Below are 27,038 nucleotides of genomic sequence, written 5' to 3' on the forward strand. Positions count from 1 at the left end.
TCTGTCTGAACCCCGTTACATTGGTGCCGAAACCCGGGAAGAAGGAGTGACACGCTGTCGGAGAGCCCTCGCTGCTGGGGGGGGATCGCGGTGCTGAGGAGGTCGGGCAGCACGAGGGAGCGACGGCCGCCGATTGCTGCCCGAGGCGATGGTGCTGGAGCGATGGAAGATCTGGTGGGACGGAGAGCTCGACACCGTGCTGCTGGATCGAGGAGGGGTGGCTGCCGTCCAAGAGGGAGCGGAGGAGTCGCTCCCGTTCGCCGTGGGCCGGAGCCTGTTGCCGTCGGCCATGATGGGGGCGGAGCAGGGAACGGGAAACTCGCTGCCGGCTGCCCTCGACAGGAGGAGTCACCGCCGGCCGCCAGGAGGCGGAAGAGCGTCGAGCCGTTCCCCAACGAATGTCCAGTACCATCGCATGGCACCGCGAGTGACTCTCAGCCGGTTGAGGACCGAGCGGCAGTGTGTCCGGGAACCGGATCATTTTTTTTTTTTTTTTTTTCTCTCTCCCCTCTCTCGTCTCTGTCGCTCCTTGTGCTTCCGTTTCCTTTCTCTCGTACCTCGTCTATCCATACCCCCAGCCCAGGTACAGCAGCCGCCGTTATCGGTCCCCCCCGGGGAGGGGGGGGGGGGGGGGAGTAGGCGCAGTCGCGTGGGTGCCCCCCGGCCTGCGAGGGGTGATGGGGGTATGTGGCGAGCACGACGAGGTCGAGGGCCGTGGGAGGACGGCGCGAGGCCGGTGGCGCGATTGATAATGAGCAACACGTGCGCGACGCACCGGTCTCGCATCTCTCACGGAGGAGCGGAAGCATAAAGGAGGAGCGACGACAGTGAAGAGCGAGAGAGGACAGGCCTGAATTTTATTTGATGTGTTTCTGTTTTGTGTTGCCAGCAGTCGTCCGTGAGGGGCTGCTGGCTTTTACTTTCATTTTTGTATTTGTTTATTTATTTATTAAAATGTTGAATGTTCGCCGGTTCCCGCCTCCTTCTTCCCATAACATCTGTCTGAACCCCGTTACAGCTTACAATTATGAGGGTCACTAATTGCACCGTCTGGCAAGTGAAAGGATGTTCCTTTGCATTCAAAATTGGACTGCAGATCTGAACAGTTTTTTTGCTTCAATAATGATGCATGTGCTGTTAAATCCACAATAAAGCTCATATACGGATGCCTCTTCCTAGACTTCTGATACTGAATGTACTATTTCCACGTACAGATACGGTAAAGATTATCATCTGCCTTTGATTTTTCTAAAATGAACTGAGCAAAGCTTTACACATACACCAAAGTGGGCTTTCAAAGCTTCTCGCAAACAAGTTATTTTCTCCTGCATCACACACTCTTGTGCAATCAATAACAAGTGGTATGTTTTTGATTAGACTTAGAGGAGTTTAAAAAGAGTGCTTATTAATTCTTAAGTTCAGACATCCCCTGTGTACTGACGTCTCCAGCTTGTTGACATGAAAAACAACAGCATTCATTTCAGGTGGACACCAGCATTCAGCATTCATCTTTTATTCATAAACATTTTGTATGTAAAGACATCTCAATATATTTGAATAATTACAAGACTGTAAAGTTGCATGTCTGTTTAATATACAACCCCTAGACATTTTGTAAAATGCAATAAAATCAAGAATCGGTGATTTGTTGATTCTCTTTATTGTATTTTGATGGTTGCAACACACTCAAAAAAGGTTGGGACAGAGACATGTTTACCACTGTGTCACATCACCGTTCCTTTTAATTACACTTAAATGTTTGGGAATTGAGAATACTAATTGTTTAAGTTTTGCAAGTGGAATTTTTGCCAAATCTCGCCTGATACAAGACAGCTGCTCAACAGTCTGTGGCCATCATTGTCTGATTCTCCTTTTCATGATGGGCCATATATTTTCAATGATAGACAGATCTGGAAAGCAGGCAGGCAGTCAAACACGTCCCTTCTATGGAGTAGAGTGTCAAAATACTGTTTTAGCATGTGCAAAATGAGGCCTGGCATTGTCTTGCCTCCCAAGAAATATGTAATCTTCATGGCAGTATGTCTCTATACAATCCCAATATACAGTACGCCTCCACATCAATGGTACTTCCATATATACACTGTTAGACTTTTCAAGGGTTTTTTACAGTAACTTACTGGCAACACTGTTGCCAGTAAGTTACTGTAATTAAGAGTTACAGTACCAAACCGTATTTCAGTTTTGTGTAATACAGTGCATTACTGTAAAAACGAAGCTAATCAGTACAGTGCATTACTGTAAAAACTAAGCTAATCAGTACACTACTGTAATTATTTTTATTTGTACTAAATATAAATTAGATTTGATAATTTTGATATGATTAATTTTATTTTTATCCTACATAAGTACTACTTTCATACAAACCAATTAGACAAAGTTATCACAAAATACCATTTTTTTATTTAAAACATTTCATATATATCACAAAATAAACATGCCAATGCTGGAAATGATGTGTGAAATTTTTACACATTAATGGGTAAGTTTAGAGACAACATTTTTTGTGTTAATTTTAACTCATTCATTGTGTTAATGATTTTAACAAAGTAAATATGTCAGAGAGGTTAGCACAAAGATGTGTAAACGTGTTAAATTAACACATTATGTGCTGTCCTTCACTGCAAACATTTTTGAAAACATACATAAAATCATAAACAAAACATTAGCATTTGACTAAATGAATGTAGAGTCATTGGTTGTTTAGCTTATACAAGTATTATAATGAAATATCAACCATTACATTCATAAAACTGCAGAATATAAATACATTTTTAAGCATTCAAAAAGGAAATGTCCAAAACAGGACAAAACACAGTTCTTTTCACAATACAAGACACATAACCCCACCTTAAAAATAATTTCACTTATTTCCAAAAATGTGTTGGATTCATGTACACTGGTGGCCAAAAGAAGTATTTAAGTGGCGTAATGTTTTTGAAAGAAGTCTCTTTGATGCTCAAGAAACATTTATTATTATTATCAATGTCTGACTGTCTACTCCATCTTTTCTACAGCATAGGAGTAAAAGTCATCATCAAAATAATCTTTAAAAAGCCAACACAATGTTTTTGTCCACCTTTGTGAATAAATAAACTTCTCCAAAGATTGGTTCCTGTTCAGAACTTGATTGACAACATCAGAGTGTTCCCTGGTCTGCATGCGTGCCCACAAACACAAATGTACTCAGTCCTTCAGAGGAGATCCCGGTTCCAAAACTATATGAGAGAGAGAGAGAGAGAGAGAGAGAGAGAGAGAGAGAATATTAGTGTCACATTATTTTTAACCTCCTTTTTTGTTAATTTTTATTATTATTTTCACAAAAACTTAAGAATATATATTTGTAAACAGCTTTTGTCAATAAATAGCATACAAAAGAACTAAATTAAATTATGCCAGATTAAATTTTAATACTTACAAATCCTAAATTCTGTCCAAAAATGCTGAGATGCATAGAAAGAAGTTGAACGACTGAAATAGATTATTTTAGCCCATTTCAGCTTGTCTGCAGTGAAGGAGTACCTGTTTGAGACAAATACACAGTAAGATACATGCAAGAAATCACTGTGTGATGATCGTTCTCCTTCCTACAGTAGTTAACCCACCTGTGCGCTGATATTAGGACCTTCCTAGTCAGGTGGAACTGCAATGGTAGAGTCGCTGGCTAATAAAATATAAAAATAATGCAAAAATATAAACTTAAGTTGTTTAGAATGCTAGATTTGGTCTTAGTGAGAGTTTTACTGCAGTGCTTACCTGGATACATTTAATCTGAGACTGAACAAAGACAATGGTCCATCTTCTGATTGGTTCATTTGCTGTGTAATAAAGTTAGACATAATGCAAAGGTCACTTATTTGATATAAAGTTAGCCAATTTTATAGAGATTTTATAAGATATTGTTAGCTACCTAGTCTGCACCAGTGGCTCAAAAGCAATTTTCACATAGTGTATGCTAATCATTTCAGCAAACTTCTCAAAATATATCACAAATGGGCTGGCCTACCTCTGGAATCTTGCTAAGTCACTGCCGCGAATTGGCGCTTTGTTGCAGTTGCCTTTAAACACAAAAATGGAAGTAAATATTAAATTCCATAAAAATAAAAAAACTATAATATGGTATAGTTTGCAAACTAATGCTAAAACTATAAAGGTTCTCATCAGTAGGCCAACATTAAGATATAAACAGAATTTCACATTAGTTTATTCACATTTATTGTTAATGTAAACGCGTTGCTCGTTGGCATATTTTAACTCGACAATTCAATAATCTAACAAAGTGTGTAAAATGAAACGTTAGCTCAGTTTACCATGGTAAAGTTCGTTACCGCCATGTTGACGACGAGTAACGTTAGGCTAACGTTAACGTTATAACATACGTTAAACTGGGCACAATCCTGTCAACATACACAGAATGTTTTTTTTTTGTTTTTTTTTTTACCTTGCTTGCTGATCTCTCTCTCTCGGTGAAGTGAATTCCGTCTCTTCCCCGGGCCAGACACGAACGTCGCGATCCAACAAAAGACAGACCCCATTACCTACACTGGATGTCTGTCTGACGCGACACGACAAATCCCAGACAGTGTAGTGATGCGCCGCGGCTGTTATATTTCAGACGTAGTCCGATACGAGTCCAAGCGCTCGCACTAGTTCTTACAAGGGATAAACAGGTTTGCATTTAAAGGTCCGGTCGCTTCAATGTGTCCAATATAGACAGCCTCTGGCTATTATAGCGTTGTAGACACGTGGTGTAAGGCAAAAATTAGGAAATAAAAAGCACGGTGGAATGGTGCCAGCCAGAGAGGCAGTTACGTCAAATACAGTAGTATACAGCAAATTTAAAAAATACAGTAAGTCTCTGTATGTGGTGTTAGACGTCACAGAAAATTCCCATGATGCAATTGGAATCACAGTTATTTACTGTAAAGAGAAATAGCAGTATAATACTGGGGGATTTAAAGTAAATAACTGTAGAAATTACAGAAAAGTCTAACAGTGTATGCAAGTTGCCCATACTGTTTGCACTGATGCACCCCATACCATTAAAGATGTTTGCTTTTGTACCTGTCACTAATGAAAGTCTGGATGGTCCTTTTCGTCTTTGGGACTGAGAACTCAAAGTCAGTTTTTCCCAAATACAAGCTGAAATGTGGATTCATCTGATCACATCACATATTTCCACTTTGTTTTGACCATGAGATGAGCCCGGGCCCAGAGAACTCAGCAGCATCTCTGCATCAAACAGATGTATAGCTTTCTCATTGAGTAACAGATATTCAAGTTGCATTTCTTGATGCCGCGTCAGACTGTGTTAAGTAACAACCAAAGTTCTCCCGAGTCCATGTGGCTATATTTAACACAGTAGCATGATGGTTTCTCATGCAATGCCATCTGAGGGCTCAAAGGAAACTCACATTCAACAGAGGTTTGCCTTGCCCACGCAGACTGAGATTTCTCTGGATTCCCTGAATCTTTTCACAATATTATGTATGGTAGTTGGCAAAAGACCTAAATAATTTGCATTCTTGCATTGAGAAATGTGATTTTTTTTAATTGTTTGACAATTCTCATGAAATTTGGCATAAAGTGGTGAGCCATGACCCATCTTTGCTTGCAAAGACAGAGTCTTTGGTGGATGCTCTTTTAATTCCCAAACATGATCCCCTCACCTATTACCAGTTCACCTGTTTCAAAACAGTTTAACTTGGATATTATAGTCTTTTCACTTTTATTTTGTCTCTGTCCCAAATTTTGTTTGTGTTTTTTGGAGTGTTACAGCCATCAAAATCAACATTTCTTTACATTTACAAAATACTATTAATTAGGTCAGTGTAAACATTGGAATTTATTTCTTTATACTTTTGTCAGATAAATAAAGGTTAAAGAGAATTATCATATCACAGATTCTAATACTAATCACTTGATTTTATTACATTTTACAAAATGTCCCAACTTTTCTGGATTTGGGGTCGTAATTTGACTTGAACATTCAGGTTGAACAAGCTGGACTTGATTTCCCACATCATCTTTCTCAGTTCAGTTCGCTCTGAGGTGCTAAATAATTTAGCGCAAGGCAAGTGGCGCTACGAAAAAAGCGCCCCCGATTTACTTCGGTCCACTGTGGTTTACCAAATCAGCTCAGTTCTTTCCTTTAAAGATCTAAATATAGTCTTCAGGGACATCAGAACATCTACTGAAGAAAAAAAAGTTCAGTGACTTCTCTATTCAAGTATTTTAACACCGGCCGTCCCATATTTTGTAGTCGGTGAATTAAATATAGCCACAAATGGCCTTGTCAGTTACACCGTACAGCATTTGATCAAAGCTAAAATGCACTAAGACCTGGTTATGGCTGGTTTTGAGTTTAAAGAGAATCTCACAGCAGCGCCTGACCCAGATTTACCGAACGGGAGACTACAGAAGTCCTTTATCCTGCTTGTCAGTCAGTCAGTCAAACTCTCTTCTTTAGTCATGTGGTGATCCCTTCTCTGATTGATCCCTGATCCCTTTTCTGATGGGATGTGAAATCATTAAACCAATGAGCCCATTATCTGGGTCTCGGGAAATTGATTTATAAAGAAATGGTGGAAATGACACTTTTACAGCATTTTATGATTCTAGTTTGGACAAAAGTTATTGGCAACACTTTTTATGAAGCTTTTATACATGTGCAGAAAGGTTGTGCACCATTCAGAATGGGGAATATTTGAATTCAGATATCAAACAGGAACAAGAACTAACATTTTGAATTTAAAGTAGTAGAATTAAAATTAAACTGAAATAAAAAAATATATATATAAACCCCAATAACTACTTTGTAGCAAGAAAAAGCTAAAAATTTAAATAAAAAATTATATTTGGCTTTAAACATTGGCTTGCCAGTCCTTTTAAAAAAAGTTTTAAAGTTCTTTACACAGTATATCATTGTATTAGGATTGTCACGGTACCAGCATTTCAGTATTCCTACCAATTTTAGTATCAGAGCAAAAACTGTTTAATTAAGTACTTTAAGTACAAAAAAGGACAAAATACTACATTTTGTCCTGTTTTGTTTCATCTGTTGGTTATCACTGTTGTACAATGAATCTCTTATTTGCATTGTGTTTACACTTTGTTGGTTACAATAAAAGGATAACAAAACCTTTTGTGTTTTCAGCGGTGTTAAGCAGATTAACTGACTAACTTTCTGACTTACTAGCACTTCTGATAGGCCATTGCATTCACGCGCTCCACAGATATGCTTGTGATTGGCTACAATGCTCAACACTTGTAAAAACAAGCTGTAAATAGAAATTTTGGGTGCGTTTCAATCATCTCCCTAGTTCAGTAGTCAGGGGACTGATCAGGCCATTATAAGGACTGTATCAATCGCAACAACCTTTCAGTTTCTTCCAAATGATTCTCAATTTGAAGTTTGTTATTCGTATGGTCTATAGCGTTTGCCTACGTATACGGGACAAACTGGAACGCTTCTTTGATGCCTTAAATATGGGACTATTCCATACAAAACGGTTGGTTGGCAACCCTATACTACCGGTAATGCAGAAATACTGGTGCAATCTTCTTTCTTTTTTTAGTACTGACTGGTACTGGTAGTACCGGCACGTTTGACAACACCACATTGTATATTATTGAAAATAAAAGTTTGACCAAATATCAGAAGATTAAATTTAACAGCTTGGTAGCACAGACACGCATAATTTTAACTCCATTTAGCACACAGTGTAAAAACACCTTTGATTATGTACGGAAAACCTTTATGGAGACAGAAAAGGCTCCTACTTCTTGAGGTTGCAGAGCTGCGTGTGTTAATTATAGCACAGCGCCTGGGGTTCTCTGGAAGTCCACGTGGTCGAATCCACTCTGAAAAATAGATGATTAAATATATTTATGCTCTAATTAAATTCCCATTTTAAAGCTCTATTTTCATGCAACATTAATAGCAGTGAACAATGAGCAACAAAAAGCACTATGAGAAATAAAGTAAAGCACTATATTCAAGTATAAAATACTGTAACATGCCAGATTAGACACAGACTAAACCAATGCTGTTGCCTCTCCAGACGAACCACAAAAAGGAGACCAGGGCTAATTGTCATACTGTTAACTGCATTGTTAATTTTTGAGAGTTAATTTTCATATATGCATATTATGTTGAAGTCTTGACTAAAAAAAAAAAAATATATAAATCTAAAAAATTGGCCATGAAAAAAGATAGTGATGAACACAAATAAAGGGGCATGTTGTCAATTTTTTATGATAAAGCCAGCTTTTTTTAGATGAATGCTAGTAAAGTGACAACTAACCCCTGGTCTAACTTATTTCACATTCTTTCCACGCTGTAATTCTGCATATTAACATAAAATTACTGAAACCACCAAATTTTAATTGGTGCTAAACACACTAAATTCTGCAGTCCTTATGGGACGAATTTACAATCATGCAAATCATATGCAGGAAGTGTGCACAGAAGCATAATTGGACTGCCGAAGCTAATGAAACAGGTTCCAAACTTCATATTCATTTTATTCTCATATGGTTTTCTGCTCTTCAATCTAGGAAAATGAGTAGAGCGAAAATCCCTCTCCTCGGAAAATCCATAGACCTATACATATAAAGCTTGTGATTTAATTTCAACCAGTTACTGATGCTCATTAATGACATTTGCCGTGCCGTCTGCATGGAAAATAACCTGAATACATTTTTCATTCAGCCGAAAAAGGGGTTGTTTCTGAATGGATGATAGTTTTCTAGAATCCATTTTCATGAGGCCACAAACAACATCAGGATTCTGTTCAGAGGTTTTTCTGATCCACCCTCCTCGCCCCCTTGTTTTCGCCTCAAGTGCTTTGTTCTCCTGAATCTCATTATCATGCACTCTGTTGTTTTTTCACGGACACTCACACAGTCCCTTTGTTTTCCGCACAAGGGACTTTCTCGAGACCTGAATCAAACAGGTGTTATTTGTTCGCTAACCCTGCTAATTACCCTCCTTGTAAACATGCAACAGTGAAAGCATCATTTTCTTCCATTCTGCCTTTGAGCTTCAACGATCAGCTATTTCGCAATGTTTGCTTGTTTATGCACAGCGCTGACGAGACTAACTCAGTGAGTTTACAACAGTGTTGCATAATTTAATATGGAACTTGAACTGTTTGCTACTGCCTCGAACCAGAGGGAAATAAAAACCAGAGAGCTTCCTCATGCAATGAGCATTTCAGTCTGGGAAAGAAAATGATCTTCACAACTTTTCCCTTTTGCTCCATGCACGGTTTCTAATGCTTGTTTTTTTTTTTACGTCCACCACATTTCTGCCCCCTCTTCTGCAGTTTAAGCCAGTGACAGGGGTGGCAGTGTCAGGAAAATGATTAATTTATGAGTTGTCCTTCTCTCTCCTGCTCTGGGCCTTTGCTGTTCATTTGCATGTAGATGCAAGTGATAGAACGAGCCAACGCTGAGTACTGAACGACAAGAGCGGCATGAAAGATGGTAGTCATATGGTAGTCACACCTCTGTTCATGCTTTCTTGTGCCTGATGCCACATGCGCTTCTCTATACTGCCAGCAGGGGGAGACTTAACATACATAACTAAAGGAATATCCCAGTTTCAGTAGAAGCCTAATCAACAGCATTTGGCATAATGTTGATTACCACACGACTCCATTTTCCCCCAAAATCAACCCAAAAATCTGGGTTACATTGAGGGACTTACAATAAAAGTTAAAGGGGTAAAATGTTTTAATACTCACTGTTTCAAAAGTATAACAGCAACACGTAAACAATATCCTCCGGTTTTACAGACAAGGTTTAAGCCTGGTCCTGGACTAAAATGCATGTTTGAGCTGTTTTAACTGAAAGCAACCTTAAATATCTTAAAATATCAGTGCCATTGTGTAATCTCAAGATGCACAGCTGTAATGTTTTTCATTCTAGGGCTACGTTTTTAAAAGCTATTAAATGTCCTAATTAAAATAAGGCATAATCTTCGCTTAATCTAAGCCCTATATGTGGAACCAGGTTTATGAATGTTAACATGATAAAAAAAAAAGTTAAATTTTTTTTAAATTGTTTATCTTTTTTCTACCTCTGTTTATAGTGCTTTTTACAATACAATATACAACCAATGATGCAAACTTCTTCAAATTCTGTTATGAAGCAGCTCTAAAAAGACAATACTGTCATTATTCAGCTCAAGTCAGTTCAGTTCAATAACAATAAAGTTCAACAATTATGAAACGAGTTCAATTCAGCTATAAGCAGCTCTACAGAAAACACGTCATTATTCAGTTCAATGTTGATTCAGTTTAGTTACTTTTCTGTGTAATTTTTTATTCAATTTTACAACTTTTTCACCACGATAACGATTTTTTAAAGGGGGGTTGGGTCAAAATAGCTCATCGGGGGCTTTGAAACTACAAGCTTTACACACTACGCCATAGTACTGCCATTTGTAGTTTTGAGCAGATACTAAGCATCTGTCCCAGCATGCATAATGCAACACACTGCACTGGAACAAGACAGCAACGTCAGTTCCAGTAACACTGAGCTTACAGTTCAGCTTGAACATTAAGCTCACAGTTAACTGTAAGTTGAAATGGAAAGGAGACTATGCTGGGAACAGATTGCGTATGTTGCAGAAGGAGCTTAAAGAACCTTAAGCTGCTTAAGATGCTATGGCTGTAGAAAGAAAACTACAACCAAGCGGAGGGGAAAAAGGCTTTGATATCTCCTTTGATACTATTTTCAGAGTTGTGCCCCTAAATTAAACTCAACAGAACAACAGTCACAAAACAGCACAGTTGCATGAGATTAGATTTAATGCTAGTCAATACCTGGAAAGCTCTCCGTTATCAATGGCGGCTCTCTGATGGTGCAAGTGTGGAAGCTTGTTTTCACCATGGAATAAAACAAAATGTAAAAGATAATTGTGACTTTCTCACAATTCTGACTTTTTGTCTCAATTCTGACTTCAATTGTAAGCTATATCTCAAAAATATCTTCACAATTCTAGCTTAACTCGCAATTGCGTGTTTATATGGTGCAATGCTGAGAAATAGATATTTTCATAAGATAAAGATACACAAGATAAAAAGTCGCAATTACCTTTTTTATTCCGTGGAAGAAACAAGCCTCCATATGCAGGAAACAGCTAAGATAAATAAATAAATAAATAAATAAATAAACAAACAAACAAACACAATGTAGCACCAGTGATGAATCGTAATTTATATACAGTATATATATATATATATATATATATATATATATATATATATATATATATATGTGTGTGTGTGAAAATAAATGTAATGCATAACCCCATTTTGCATACAGTACCATTGGGAAAACTTGACCAAACCTTGACTAGTTGGTTTGATAATAAAGTAGATGTATAAGATATTTCTAACAATATAATAACACTGGAAAACCAAATGAGATACAACATTATGTCCATTGCATTGCTCATGTAATGTTTCTTGTTGCCATTTTTTATTTTACTTTAAAAATGCATTATTAAATGTACTATGGAAATATACAGCCCGTTCTCATTCCCAAATCGTCATATACTGACGCTTTCAAAATTTCTTCAATATCTGACGCACAAAGCACCCTTTAGCGTCCATATGAGACGCATAACCCTACCACAGACCTAAACCTACCCATAACCGAAGCGTCTCATATGGACGCTAAAGGGTGCTTTGTGCGTCGGATATTGAAGAATGTTTGAAAGTGACGATTTGGGGATGAGAATGTGTTGCAATATAAGAACTTCAGCAGGTCTGAATCCCAGGAACACCTTCTGCCTTTTCATCATCTTGCCCTTTAGCACAACAAATCATATAATCATATATTGCTCCATAGAGACATCCAGGCTGATTATTACAGTAGGTTACTTTGGATAAAGTGTATCAACTAGGTGACAAGTATCCAAGGTAACCTTCATCCTCTATGGGAATAACAAAGCAGTGCAACCTGTTTTGTATTGCAAACATTACCTGGTGCTGAACCAAAATCAATATAGCCCGTGCTCCCAGACTCACCACCTTTTCATCCAAAGTCCAGACCCGATACACCTCCACCAGTAGATGTCTGGAGCCTAGACTCACCATACCGCTCAATTTTCCTCTCAATTCTCGTCTATTACATTTGCTGAATCCTGTTGAGAGAGTTTTGTGATTAGAGATGGGGGTTTGAGAGTGCAGACATGTCTTTCTCCCACCAGGTGTTGGAGAAAAGTGCTCTAGTTTCAGAAGTGCTGGAGAAAGAACAAGCACATATTTGAAGTCCATGCTGAGCCATTAACTGTGGCAGACTTCAAGGGGCTTTGAGGACAAGGATGTGTCCTTCTCTAGACTGCAGCAGATCTACAGAGGAACTACAGGTCAGCAGGTGGTTCTGAAGAAAGAGAATTCTGGGAACTCAAACTCCTTTTAAGACCCCTAGACTGAACTGCAAACTTCAAATGGATCATTTAGAAAGCAGTTGAGTTTAAATACATCCACCCTATTGCTTAAATCATTCTGTCTAGTGCATAATTGCCGTCCTCCTGTCTGACACGGTGGGTTGCAGGAAGGCAGAGAAAGAAGACGAACATTTCAAATACAAAGTTTTAATTACAATCTAGAAGACAAGCAAACAAGTTGATCAACACACTTAACATAACAGTAATCGGACAGAAAATGGATGTGAGAGACCAACTTATATAGCAAACACAAATGAGGATGATTAATCAAACACAGCTGAACCAAATGAACTCATAATGATGGTGACCATGGTAACAAAGGAGTGGTGAGAAAACTGGACAAAGGAAAACATGTGACTAATGAAAACAAACTGTGACACTGTCATTGTGAATAATGAAGGAAAAGAAACACTAGCATTATTTTGTCTGCTCTACCCTGGATGACATTAGCACATGCTTTGATACTTTTTCTGCTTTTTTCCCTTCTTTTGAATCATTTTTCTTTCAGAACTGTCGAAACAATGTCCAGTTGCAAATATTTTGAGTTAAATGTTCTTTGACCATGGTCTATCTGATACAATAGTTTGTGCGTGTGTGTGTGTGATAAACAGAGAAATTTAAGTCATAATATTCACCAGCACATGACCTTTGGTTATGAGACATGGGACCAAAAACAATAGCTAAAGCGTTTGCAAGGACATAAACTGGGTTAAAATGGATCTCCAACTTTAATCTGAAGTGTCTTAATGATCTTTTTTTGAATGCAAATGATGTTTACTACATATTTGCTATATACTTTATCTCTTAGTTTTCAATTGCAACCTTTTATTGATGTGAAATAATTACAAGAACATTGCATAAATCAAATATTTTTCTCAAATCTATGCCAGAATTATTCACCTTCTTTAAATGAAGTCAACTTCTGTGCAGGTGATGCAGTTTGCACTGGACGGCTGTAATTCGCCCGCGGCGTCTCTCCAGGCAGGTCCAGTAATCCGTCAGGTGAGTTTATCTGGCCCGAGTCGTTTCTGACCGTGAAACTGTGATTCATACACTTCCAGCAGTCCTGAGAGTCCTGATTTCCAACACGCAGTCAGATTGGTAAGCTGTCAAAGCTGTTAATCAATAAGGTTCCATGGCAGTTGTTAGTTCCAGTGTGTTTTATGTCTCTAGGGGACTTCAACTCTATCGAGACTGCAGGAAAAAAAGAAAACCAACTAACAAGGCAATAAATATCTTTGCTTTTCCTCTATAACTACAATCAACACAACTGAAGAATGTGCTGGGCAAATCTTGAAAGGATTTGAGTTCACACTTAAAATGAATAGCTCATGGCAATATTATAAATAAGTGCAGTAAGTAAATAAATAAATAAATTAAATTCTTAAGTTTGTCAAAGCAAGAAATCTGTTCAAACAAATTTAAGAAATAAGTTATGCATGCTATTTCAAAGGAAATTATAATATATATTTTAATTATATAATTTTTTATATATTTTTATATTTTATATTTTTAATATATTTAATTATAATATTGTGTGTGTGATTTACTTCCTTGAATGTACTTACTGAATGTAATATAATATTTAGCAGGAACCTGCAGTAAGAAAGCAAACATTTCATGCTTTTCATTTCATGTTGACTTTTCAACAGATAAAAAGTGATTCATACTGACTGTAATCCTTTGGTGTTTCCTCCTGGATTTGTTTTCTAAATTTTCAATCAAGTACCTTTGTTCACTACATGAAGCTTAATTATCATCAATGCTTGGCAATGGTACAGTATACAGTATGCTTTTCTTTGAGAGACATCCTGTACTGAAGAAAACAAAACAATAGTATTTTGTTCTAAGACATTGTTTTTTTTCCTCCATCATCCATATCTCTGCTTGCCACACACACACACACACATCTAGTTTCTCTCAACTCAACATCAATAAGCATTTCTAATTAGAGTTTGTTGAATATAACCTAAGTTAAGCAGCTCTGTTAGTAGTTTGTGGTTTTCTTTTTAGCTGAGGGAATTAATTATAAATGCCGCCAACATTTTATTATTAATTGAACTAACTGATTCTTCTCTTTGATAATTTCCACTTTGAATTAAAATAAAGCAATTCTGCTTTGTACACAATAGCTCATGTGAAATATTCCCCTTAATATTTGATGAAAAGCACTCAAATGTCATGTAATATCCTTTTGCATGTTTTAAGGGTGTATAAGTGTGTGTGTGTGTGTGTGTGTGTTTGGGGGGGCAGTTGAGTTTGAGTTTGAGACTGGATGTGCTTAATTAAAAAGGAAATGTGTCGACCGAAACGTGACTGCTGCAGTCTCCTGCTCGTTATCGTTTCCCTAACTAAATTAAACTCAAACAATGATGCTATTTGTTCAGTTCTATTAAGATGCCTCAGCTGTATGCAACGTGCATCAGTCATATGAAGACGCTGAGTTTGCATCTGAGAACAGTGTCAGGCCTGACAGTGCTGTCAGCATGATCTGTGCTCCTGTAGAGTGTATTGTTGGGGATCTGTAGCACACTATATAGGGTATAGAGAATATCCGCTCATCCAATCTGCAAAGTTATACTGACCAACTTTTCACAACAATCACAGACAATCCATACATTTTGTATTGCATAAAAGTTTCAGGTTTTATTTTTACACAGAGTTATATATATACTACTACTACTACTACTATTTATTATTTATATTATGCCTTTCTATTATGTCTTTTGTGGTTGCAGATATACTTTCTGGATATACAATTTTAAAGCTTTAAAGACACAATAACAAATCTGTTTGAATTTTAGCTGAAAGCAGTGTGGTTTATTTTGTGGTGCTGCATAAAAGTTAAATCTGTTTATCTGTGTGAATAGTTTTGGCATATTTGGCAACATAGTTCAGTTGAGGAAAAGAATATCTGAAAAGAAAAAATATCAAAAAAATTCTGAAAGAGAATTGCTTACCTCATAAGTCCAATACAAATGCATTGGGATGGTTCAAGGTACTTTTGAAAAACCAAAAATGTGGAGTTAACAACGCTGTACAAACTTTCTAAGCTGTCTTTTTTTTTTTTTTTTGCAAAGATTTCCACAGTTTTGACATGATAGCTGAACAGTTCTCTTTCTTGGTGTAACTATTGGAGCAGTGAGGCATACAGTGTGCTTTAGATGAAATCATTGAGAACACATTCAGACACTGGCCGTGAAACTGAAGCCAGCTGCCTCACTGCCCAGTCAATGACTTCAGACAGTGTTTTTCTGTGAAGGCACGTCATTCATAGACCGTTTTATAGACAGACTTACAAGACATCATAATGTATAACAAAGAACAAATACTGATGTAATGTCTACAGTGCTTATTTCTCATTTTGGAGTCATGCAATTTGTTGAGAAAAACTGAAATTAATGTACTATTTCAATTGCACTATTTGCAACCACAACTTTATTCTTTCCACGAATAGTCAAACTGCAAGCACAAGATTGTGGGTTATCAAAGGATACATAATGATACTTAATGCATTTGATATTCTATGACTTGTGCTTAATCTTATATAGTCGTGCAAATTTTTCTCTGACTAATTTGGTTCTTCAAACTCATGCAAATTCAATTTGAATATATCAGATATCAGAATATCAGATAAAAAAAAAAAAGTGAGTTCACATGCTTATTAGAAATATCACATGTAGTAATGTAGCTGGTTTAAAAAAATAAATAAAATGTAATGAAGATTGCTAGTGACCTTCATCAAAACTTACTGGACAGCTACCTGGAAAGCCTATACGGAGCTTTGAAGAAAGGAAGAATCCAGGATCATGTCAGTAATCCAAACTGGAGATCAAAATGGAACTAGAAAGTAAAGTTCATTGGGACAAACTTTGATGTTGGCTTGAGAAAGCCGTATGAAAGAAAGTTTTATAAGCTTTAAATTTAGTGAAGTGGAAAGAAAGAAAGAAAGAAAGAAAGAAAGAAAGAAAGAAAGAGCATGGATTAACATGTTTTAGCACATTGTTTTGCATGTTTTTTGACAGTTTGCTAGCATGAATTAACACGTAGCTTACATGTTTTAAAGGGTTTGTTCACCCAAAAATGAAAATTCTGTCAGTAATTACTCACCCTCATGTTGTTCCAACCCCGTAAGACCTTCGTTCATCTTCAGAACACAAATTAAGATATTTTTGATGAAATCTGAGAGCTGGATCACTCCTCCACAGGCTTATGGACACTATAACTTGCTGGCCCAGAAAATGTATTAAAGACATTGTTAATATAGTCCAAGTGACTACAGTGGCTCAATCTTAAGTTTATAAAGCGACGAGAATACTTTTTGTGCGCAAAAACAAACAAAAATAACGACTTTATTCCACTTTTCATTTCCTTCTCTCTGGGCCTCGAGTCTTTTCACGTAGTGTAATAGCGCGTCTGTGTTGCACGTCACCACGTAGGCTTACTATTGGGCGACGCTAGTCATGTGTGTGATACGTGGTGATGTGCAACACAGACGCGCTACGCTATTATATACGTGAAAAGACTCGAGGCCCAGAGAGAAGGAAATGAAAAGTGGAATAAAGTTGTTATTTTTGTTTGTTTTTGCGCACAAAAAGTATTCTCGCCGCTTTATAAACTTAAGATTGAGCCACTGGAGTCACTTGGACTATATTAACAATGTCTTTAATACATTTTCTGGGCCAGCAAGTTATAGTGTCCATAAGCCTGTGGAGGAGTGATCCAGCTCTCAGATTTCATCAAAAATATCTTAATTTGTGTTCCGAAGATGAACGAAGGTCTTACGGGGTTGGAACAACACGAGGGTGAGTAATTACTGACAGAATTTTCATTTTTGGGTGAACTAACCCTTTAACATATTGCTGACATGAATTAGCATTTTGCTGGCATTTAACACATCATGCATTATCATGTTGCTATCATGATTTAACATGTTGCTAGCATTACTTAGCATTTTGTTAACATTATTTAGCACATTTCTAACATGTTTTAACATGAATTAACACATTGCAATTTGCTAGCATGTTTCTAGCTTTATGCTTTAACATTACTAACATGATTTAGAATGTTGCTAGCATGATTAACATGTTTATAACATGATTTAACATATTGCTAACATGTTTATAACATGTTTTAGCATGTTGGTAGCATGATTAGCATATTGATAACATGTTTTAACATGTTGTTATATGATAGTCATTTAGCTTTGTTAGTGATAGCTTAAATACTCTATAAGTCTTATTGTACAAAAGTGTTGACCCCCTCATTGAAATTCTGAGACTTTTTGCAATAATTATAAGCTTAAATAGTAGGTCAGTATGTTGGCATTGTCAAGCCAACATCATTTTTTTAAGAACTAAATATTGAAATAACTCCTAATTGGCCGCTAATCTGAATATTCATGGAGGTTCCAGCCCTGTGTTTCTTGAACACTGGATTCATGCAAGCATTGATGCCATCCCTTCATACACAGCCTGCGGAGGAGCCATTTTCAGGTTTTGGACAGTCTTTAGCTGCTCCTCCACTTTGTGCACTTTGATATGAAACTCCGGCTTGTGCTGCTCCATAACCCCGGAACAAAGCCCTGGCTGTCTGGATGGATGTCTCTCGTTTTCCATCACTTCAGTCGTGCCCTTGAAATTGTGAAAAGCTGAGGTCAAATGTGAGGTCTGAGACTGTACTCCATGAAAGATTAAGCAGCCCCCTCTTGTTTTGTATGCATAGTTAAAGCTGAGAGGAGTCTCCCACTGCTCTACACATTTATTTTTATCTGCAGGTTTGATCCGGCCCATTTACAGCTCAAATTTGATTAACTTTATGATTTAGCGTGGGAAGAGCCAGCAGAACATTCACTCCTTATCGCAATTATCCCTGTCACACTCTACAAATTAGGCTGGAGGGAGGGGCTAGTCAGGTCACATATTCACTTGTTGTCAATCACTCCTCACAGACATATAATATCAGATATTTCATCACATATAAACTATCGTTCAAAAGTTTGGGATTGGTAAGATTTTTCATGTTTTTGTCAAGTCTCTTATGCTCACCAAGGCTGCATTTATAGTAATATTGTGAAATATTATTTGAATATATTTTAAAAAGTTTCTCCAGTCTTTAGAGTCACATGATCCTTCAGAAATCATTCTATGCTGATTTGCTTGCTCAAGAAGCATTTATTATTATTGTCAATGTTGAAAAAAGTTCAATTTCTTATATATATATATTTTTCCATCCATCCATCCATCCATCCATCCATCCATCTTCTTCCGCTTATCCGGGGCCGGGTCGCGGGGGCAGCAGTCTAAGCAGGGATGCCCAGACTTCCCTCTCCCTAGACACTTCCTCCAGCTCTTCCGGGGGGACACAGAGGCGTTCCCAGGCCAGCCGGGAGACATAGTCCCTCCAGCGTGTCCTAGGTCTTCCCCGGGGTCTCCTCCCGGTGGGACATGCCCGGAACACCTTCCCGGGAAGGCGTCCAGGAGGCATCCGGAAAAGATGCCCGAGCCACCTCAGCTGGCCCCTCTCGATGTGGAGGAGCAGCGGCTCTACTCCCGAGTGACTGAGCTTCTCACCCTATCTCTAAGGGATCGCCCAGCCACCCTGCGGAGAAAGCTCATTTCGGCCGCCTGTATCCGGGATCTTGTCCTTTCGGTCATGACCCACAGCTCATGACCATAGGTGAGAGTAGGAACGTAGATTGACCGGTAAATCGAGAGCTTCGCCTTACGGCTCAGCTCCTTCTTCACCACGACAGACCGGTACAGCGACCGCATTACTGCAGAAGCTGCACCGATCCGTCTGTCAATCTCCCGTTCCATCCTTCCCTCACTCGTGAACAAGACCCCAAGATACTTGAACTCCTCCACTTGAGGCAGGAACTCTCCACCAACCTGAAGCGGGCAAACCACCCTTTTCCGACTGAGAACCATGGCCTCGGATTTGGAGGTGCTGATTCTCATCCCAGCCGCTTCACACTCGGCTGCAAACCGTCCCAGTGCATGCTGAAGGTCATGGTCTGATGGGGCCAACACGACAACATCATCCGCAAAGAGCAGAGATGAAATTGTGTGGTCCCCAAACCTGACCCCCTCCGGCCCCTGGCTGCGCCTAGAAATTCTGTCCATAAAAGTTATGAACAGAACCGGTGACAAAAGGCAGCCCTGCCGGAGTCCAACATGCACCGGGAACAAGTCTGATTTACTGCCGGCAATGCGAACCAAGCTCCTGCTCCGGTCGTACAGGGACCGGGTAGCCCTTAGCAAAGGGCCCCGAACCCCATACTCCCAGAGCACCCTCCACAAGATGCCGCGAAGGACACAGTCGAATGCCTTCTCCAAATCCACAAAGCACATGTGGATTGGTTGGGCAAACTCCCATGAACCCTCCAGCACCCTGTAGAGGGTATAGAGCTGGTCCAGTGTTCCACGAGGATTCGAGGAGGAACAGTGTGATATATATATATTTATTTCTTTTTTTACAAAACTGTGTAAGATATTTTTTATATTTTAGATCCTAAAAACATCATTAATCTTTGAACAGCATTGTTTTTCAGAAACATAGACAATGAAAAACCACAAGTAAACATTTGCAGTTTCGGGAAAGTTGGAATGTGCATTTCTGTTTTATAAGCTTAATAGCCCCTTGGCATTGAATAAAACATGACCTGATGTCTGCTCAGTGAAACCATATTTACCTGGTAAATCTGAAAGGAGGCAGCCATTCTTTTTTGTCTTGTTATGCTTTTCTGAGTTTTGACAATGGCAGATGTGGAGTTCAGTTACCAGACAGATGGAGGCATGGAGCCCACACGTATGCATCTGCACACACGGGCACACACACACACACACACACACACACACACGCACACACGCACGCACGCACGCACACACACACACACACGTCACAGCAAAAATATTTGATTTGGACAGTTTAATAGAAGAGGGCAGTGATATATAGTGGGCTGCAATCAACATCTGCATCTAAGTATACCTTCAGATTGCTTCTCTGTTGTCGGTGTTGCATTATGCATGATCCTCTGCTACAAAAATAGCCTGCAAAAAAAAAAAAAAAAAAAATCTCAATCAGAATTTTGGTATTGTTTCCCAGTAAGGATATGGAAGTATATGGTTAGCAATATTCAATTTGAAATGTATATGTAATATGTAAATGTATGTATGAATATGTAAATGTAATATGTATTTCTGTATTTAAATTAACATTTTCCATACCAATGAAATGTACATTTGGAGCAAAATGATAATTCAAATTCAATAATATAATTTACATTTGCTCTTTCCTATTAGTTTTAACTTATAATTGAAACATATATTTAAATTTTTTATAAGTAGCTAAATGAAAATGAAAATGTATTACAGAAATAATTAGATATGTTTAACATGTTCAAGCAAAAACTGTTGCACAATTATCATTTAAATGTTCATTTTCTTCATTGCATTTACACACAGTTAAGACACTTGCGATTGCATTTTCATTAAATATTACATAATCAATATAGCAAAATTCAATGTGAATTTGAAAATGCATACCGAGCCGATTACGTCCCAGCCCTGTCATGTCAATCACTGCATCAAGGCGGGCCGGTGTTGAAAACATGCCTGCGCCAGAGCTATTAACAGAGTAACATTTACTGTCAGATGAAGCGGTACCCATTAAGATATCATGTTTAATGGAGTCGTATGTAAGATTGTGGCCAAAACTGGTACTGCAATCACTTTCAAATTACTGTAGAGCGGTGTATCCCCTCCACCCCCCCCCCCCCCCCCCTGACTCGAGGTTGCCAGGTAGGCTGCAGGATCCAGCACAAACGTTTGTAGCTATGGTAACTAGAGCTGAGCTGGCAACCCGGATGCCGAAACACTACTGACTTCGTGATTGATAGCAGGAGGGTGGAGCATCAGGCCAAAACACAAGATGACAACATCAACATCAGTTGAGGGCTGCAACTTCACTTTTTAAATGACAATATCCTGGCCGGACTACTGTTGTCAGTGATATAAGTATTTGAAATGAACATGATTTCTTACAGTTTTTTTCGATTGCTAAACGACAGTGAGCACAACTGGAGCTACATGTGCAAAACTATAACTACAGTCTGCACTACCAACAGTCACCTGAGCTAAACAGTTCACATCACCTGCAAAACTCATTCCAAGCAACACAACTCTTAACACATGGCTCAAAACAGGCTCAGTGCAGCCAAACACTATGCACAACCCTCACTGAGATAACACACACTGTCACTCAGAACACACTGAGAGGAAAAACACTAGCATCAAACACCAATACAGAAAATACTAACTTTTCATCTTTACAGTTTGAACAATTTCAGTGACTTCATACAAAGTAATATTTTCTTCAAAGAAAAGAGTGACATTCTTTCACATGATTTATTAAAATTTTTAGAACATAACAATTATTTAAGGTAAATGAAAATTAGCAGTTTGCTTCAATAGTCTGTAGTAATTTACGGAATTACAGTAATGAGAAAAAAAAAGGTAGAAACTAAAAGTACATACTGTAATTCAAACAAATAATTGAGGGGCTAATCCTGCCTCTCTCTAGCATCAGGCCACAGGTTTTCATCAACATCACATCTAATGTTCTCTCTTGCCATGCACCTGGGGAAGAACCTTCTGGAGTGCCTTATCCATCCCTGGCTTTCTAAACTCTACCTACCTACCTACCTATCTATCTATCTATCTATCTATCTATCTATCTATCTATCTATCTATCTATCTATCTATCTATCTATCTATCTATCTATCTATCTATCTATCTATCTATCTATCTATCTATCTATCTATCTATCTATCTATCTGTCTATCTATCTATCTATCTATCTATCTATCTATCTATCTATATATATATATGTACATATATGTGTGTGTGTGTGTGTTCACTAACAAGTCTAAAACAAGACCCCTGTTTAGCCTTTCATCTGAAATTGCACTCATCAGTGTTTGAAAGGCACAAGGCTGAAATCTATTCTGTTTTGAATGTGTGGTTCACAGTTTTGACAGCAGTGTGTTAGCATTTGAACAAAGTGCTGTAAATCCACAGTGTTGTGCAGGTTGTGGTTAAAGTCATGGGATAAGTGTGTAGAGTTTTGAAAACTGTGTTCAAGCAATGAAAAATGAACTAGAGTTTGGTCCACATGAACTGCTGCTGTGCAGACTGTAGTTAGAGTTTTGCACATGTGACTCCAGTTGTGGCCACTGTCGTTTAGCAATCGAAAAAAACTGTAATGTCTAGTGACATATCAGGGCCATTTTATGATTAATTGAAATACATTTCTTACATACAGCTCCTTTAATACAGTATATCTTAATATAGAATATACACTCAGTGACCACTTTATTAGGTTCACCTGTTCAGCTGCATGTTAATCTAATCAGCCAATCACATGGCAGCAAATCAATGCATATAGTCAAGTAGACATGGTCAAGATGATCTGCTGAAGTTCAAACTGAACATCAGAATGGTGAAGAAAGGTGATTTAAGTGACTTTGAACGTGTCATGGTGGTTGTTGACGGACGAGCTGGTCTGAGTATTTCAGAAACTGCTGATCTACTGCAATTTTCAAGCACAACCATATAGAAAATGGTCAGAAAATTGTAAAATATCCAGTGAGTGGCTTTGTGGGTGAAAATGCCTTGTTGATGCCAGAGGTCAGAGGAGAATGGCCAGACTGGTTCGAACTGATAGAAAAGGCAACAGTAACTCAAATAACCACTCGTTACAACCAAGATCTGCAGAAGAGCATCTCTGAACGCACAACACGTCAAATCTTGAAGCAGAAGAGCTACGGCAGCAGAAGACACACCGGTGACACTCCTGTCAGATGAGAATAGGAAACTGAGGCTATAATTCACACAGGCTCAACAAAATTGGACAATAGAAGACTAAAATAAACTTTGCCTGGTCTGACGTGTCTCGATTTCTGCTGCGACATTCAGATGGGAGGGTCAGAATTTGGTGTAAACAACATGAAAGCATGGATCCATCTTGCCTTGTATCAACAGTTCAGGCTGCTGGTGGTGTAATGGTGTGAGGGATATTTTCTAAGCACACTTTGGGCCCCTTGGGTACCAATTGTGCATTGTTTAAACGCCACAGCCTACCTGAGTATTGTTGCTGACCATGTCCATCCCTTTATGACCACAGTTCTGATGGTTACTTCTAGCAGGATAACACGCCATGTCTTAAAGCTCAAATCACCTCAAAATGTTTTCTTGAACATGACCATGAGTTCACTATACTTAAATGGGCTCCACAGTCGCCAGATCTCAATCCAATAGATTCAATCCTATTTTGTAAGTTTAAGCATAAATCTACAAAAAATTGGTGAGGTGTAGGCTATGCTTAACAAGAATAAAAAACTGCTTCTCAAGTAAATGTACCTAATTTTAACGACATGGAAACAAAGACACTATAATTAGGAAAAATGATTCATGCAGAGTTAAGTAAATGTAACATAAAAAGTATTTGTCATGAGAATATTTTTTCCCCTGATTTAAAGCTCATAAGTGGCATGAATCAAAGACGCAGTGAGAGCAATCATCCGTGCATTATGTCTCTATAAGATTCTCATAAAAAAAATTTGGAAGAGCGATTTTTATCGGCAAGCAGAGTCGACGGGAGATGTGATCTGTGGTTCCACATTGTGTGTATTTGCACTCCATCATCATTTTTACAACAGGGATGATCAAACTACTGCAAATGTACTACAAAATCAATCTCTCATCAGAGCCAGAAATGATTTAATTCAACCCAGTTCTGCTCTATACCTCGTATATTAGGTCAAATTTTGCCACTTGCAAAATCAATTTCCTCAGCACTGCAATATTTTCCAAAGTTTAATTACTTTCAATAAATGGGAAAGAGACATGCTCAAGGTGAAAGAGCTCAATTTCACTCACAGAGATCTGTTTGTTAGTGCTGAATTATATTGTATCGCAGCAGAAAATAGTTCAATGCCTTGGCGTCTTTTCCACCTTGTTTTCCGGCAAGCCGACGGTGTCTTTCAAGTCCAGTACATGACATCGCATTGCAAACAGCATCTGTAAATAGAAACAGATTTTACTATTTGCATATACAATTACATATGTCTGTGCCTAAAACTTAATTTTGTAGTCTTTCCTCATTCTATTATGCTACATAGATTTTACTTCCATTTCCTAAAATGTCTTAAAAGACAATGATGTTAATATGATACAAATATGACAGTTATTATAAATTTGAAGCAATAATCAATATTACATTAATGCATTTGGCAGACATTTTTATCCAAAACAAAATATATTTACATCAGTTACAAATTTTATCAATTCATGCATTCCCTGGGAATCGAACCAATTACCTTTGTGTTGCTAACGCCATGCTTGCAATTGAAATGAATTTGGTGTTTAGTCCTATTATTTTTTTAATGATGCGAACAACTACATACATTTTTTTATTTTTTATTAATCAGTGAAGGAGATTATTATTTCTATTTTTTATTTTCAATTGAAAATTCAATTTTAATGATGTGAACAATTACAAAAATATTTTTGCTATAAATGAATAAGTAAAAAAGAATTAAGTGTATTGTACTCACAACTCCATCCAATCCCCCAGCTCCAGAATCCTCAGCTCCTTCCACTCTTTCCCTTTCACCGGAATTCTAACCATCTGCACCTGCGATCACCAATCAGGAACAGTTATTTAAACCACTCTCTCACACACGCACCGTTGTCTGGTCTCGTCGCTCATACATACAGTGACTCACCTGATACCTGCAAACCTGGCTCATCTGTCATCCTCTTCCTCTTCCTCTTAATCTGCCTGGCTCGGATCTTTGGGATCCTCATCTGTCCTGGACACCTGCAAGATAGCCACAAAGACTGATTATCAAGTAGAGTCACGTGTGGATACTTTACGTTGCCTTACATTACTGAGTTGTTATCCTCTGAAGTAACTTCATAAAAAGTCTTGTTGATTCCATCCTCGTGTCTGCCTTCTTTAATTGTGACATATGTGAGCTGACTCTGAGTAATATGTCCGAAGTTCTCATAAAGTAGTATGTTCATTGTTCTCATAAAAGAAACCCGGATGACCTACTACTTTTGGCGAGATTCTGAAGAGTGCATTCGATGGACACTTTACTATCCAATGAGGTCAGCGGGGAGGATTTGTGAATGGCAGTGAAGTCACACATGACAATGGCAACATGGCAGATGTAGTACATCCGAGTTGCAAAGTGCATTCACAGCATGTTGTAATTACCATAATTACGAGATTTCAATTTGTAAAAAGCATTCATGTTCTCATAGAGCTCGTGATTACAGCTTGTAAGATGGGAATTTTCGGAGAGCTACTTGTACCAGGTGACCGCTGTACCACCTGACCACTGCAGGTTCATTTGGGTGTTGATAGTGTTGCAATAAAAACGCATTATTCCCAGTCTGAGGACTGGGAATAATGGACAGAGGACTCTCAAGCCTACGGTAAGTACGTCATGGCGTGAAGACATCATCATTCATACTACACACATTCATACAATGTAGAATGTACTTTACGGTCACAAAGTTTCAAAACAAATGTAGTACCTATAGTAGCTATGCAATATTGGCAAACAAATTGGGGTCTCTTGTTTGGAATTAATATTAGAAGTCTATTAGGCTAATATATAGGCCTATTTTTCCATAACAGAGCAGGCATTTTGTATCAGTCTGTTATTTAAAAAGTACAATTTAAGCCAACGAGACGAAACGGAAAGAAACATAAGGTTTAATTGTTCCACATTTTCGAAACCCAAATGGCACCAAATGAAACGACCCATAGAACAAATCAGTGGCCAACCAAAAGACTGAAACAACCAATCTGCATCATGTATAAGCAATCTCAACCATGCAGTCATCCCACGTTACATTAGTGAAGGAAATAAAAACCTGTTCTTTTGATGTGAATTGATCTGCTCCAAATGGGAGTGTGACTTCAAACACAATTCTCCTGGTGAGACAGGAAATAAGAAACATAAAAACAAAGAGAGAGCAATGAAATGGATGGATAACACAGATAAAAAAGGAAAGAGAAGGGGAAAGGCTTCTTCTGAGATCATTTTTCCACTGTTTCTACTGACATATGTGATGGATTTTTTTTATTAATCATAGCTACCATTTATTTTTCTTGCAGGAACAACATTCATATGCTTTTGAATCTTAAATGTTTCCAAACCCTTTGGTCGAAAACTCGTGACTTTGAGTGTGTAAATAACAAATAGGGGAAATTAAACTAGACAGATGTCTAGGTCTGAAAACTTGTGATTACAGTTTTTTACGATTGCTATGACAGATTTTTCAATACATTTAACAATTTTCCAAAACTCTTAACACAGTTAGCACTACATCTGTCTGTGTAAGCTATACTATTAACACATTTCTTGTTGCTTTAACACAAAATGCATACAATTAACACAAATTTAAAATGCTTGAACTTCTTTTACACACAAGCTCAAACAAGACCAAAACAATGGATTTTTACTGCCAAATTTACCAA

General features: G+C 38.0%; 1 long non-coding RNA gene across 1 annotated transcript; it reads right to left on the reverse strand.

Moving 5' to 3' along the window:
• Positions 1-24,427: 24,427 nt before the first annotated feature.
• LOC309481536 lies at positions 24,428-25,349 on the reverse strand. Its single transcript, XR_014200045.1, has 3 exons — positions 25,277-25,349; positions 25,099-25,178; positions 24,428-24,562 (listed from the first exon to the last, which is right to left on the reverse strand). It is a non-coding gene; the product is annotated as an uncharacterized lncRNA (long non-coding RNA).
• Between the last annotated feature and the right edge of the window lie 1,689 nt (positions 25,350-27,038).

The sequence above is a fragment of the Leuciscus leuciscus genome (assembly GCF_965113295.1).
Source record: "Leuciscus leuciscus genome assembly, chromosome: 19".
NCBI lineage: Eukaryota > Metazoa > Chordata > Actinopteri > Cypriniformes > Leuciscidae > Leuciscus > Leuciscus leuciscus.